This window comes from Leiobunum rupestre, chromosome 4 (genome assembly GCF_980474605.1).
Source record: "Leiobunum rupestre chromosome 4, qqLeiRupe1.1.hap1, whole genome shotgun sequence".
In the NCBI taxonomy this organism is placed as follows: domain Eukaryota; kingdom Metazoa; phylum Arthropoda; class Arachnida; order Opiliones; family Sclerosomatidae; genus Leiobunum; species Leiobunum rupestre.
Window position 1 is genome coordinate 10,413,824 of NC_143387.1, and position 777 is coordinate 10,414,600.

The following is a 777-nucleotide window of genomic DNA, read 5'->3' on the forward strand; positions in this document are numbered from 1 at the left end:
TACAGTGCGAGAAGTAACCGGCCGTGCCGTCGTCTTCAGCCTTGTTCCCATATGAAGAATTTTGTCTCGTCTCTTTTTACCGTTTGAAACTTTTCCTATTGCACCTCTGTTTCAAGCAGACGAAACGCGACAAACAGGGAAGCATACTCACGTGTGAACGAGCCTTTACAAATGGTCGCGCTTCAGTTATTTTATATTTATTTCTAGCTCATTTCAAACCTTTATTTTTGAGAGGATATTGAAGACATCGGGAACGTGGAGGGGATAGCCGTGATCGTATAGTGGTTAGTACCTTGCGTTGTGGCCGCAATAACCCAGGTTCGAATCCTGGTCACGGCATAGAAACCCTTTTTTAAATTTGGTGCTATTATATGATTTATTATTGCATTTTTTTACGAAATAACGGATGAGAAGTTGTATCTTTTTACTTTCTATTAAATCTTATATAATTATTTAGAAATTAAATGTTTTCTTTATCATATAGAGTGCTCGATAAATATACCTATAAACAATACGTCGAAATTCATTGATTTTTCTTGGTCTATAGAAAAATTACCCAAATTTCTTATTTATAAAAAACCCAATTAGTTCTCACGAATTTACTACGTACGTTGAAAAAGGTGCAACTGAGGTTAAGATACAGTGTACCACTCTAATCTCTTCTGTAAAACACGTCAGTTACTTTGGGAATCGTCAGAGTCAACACAGACTTCTAACGTATACCTATATAATATCTAGCTGCTGATACTATAGTACACGTACTTTGTGCAATCTAAT

General features: G+C 35.9%; 1 non-coding gene across 1 annotated transcript; it reads left to right on the plus strand.

Annotated features, from left to right (window-relative positions):
- Positions 1–267: 267 nt before the first annotated feature.
- TRNAH-GUG (transfer RNA histidin (anticodon GUG)) lies at positions 268–339 on the plus strand. The gene has a single exon. It is a non-coding gene; the product is annotated as a tRNA-His (tRNA).
- Positions 340–777: the final 438 nt, after the last annotated feature.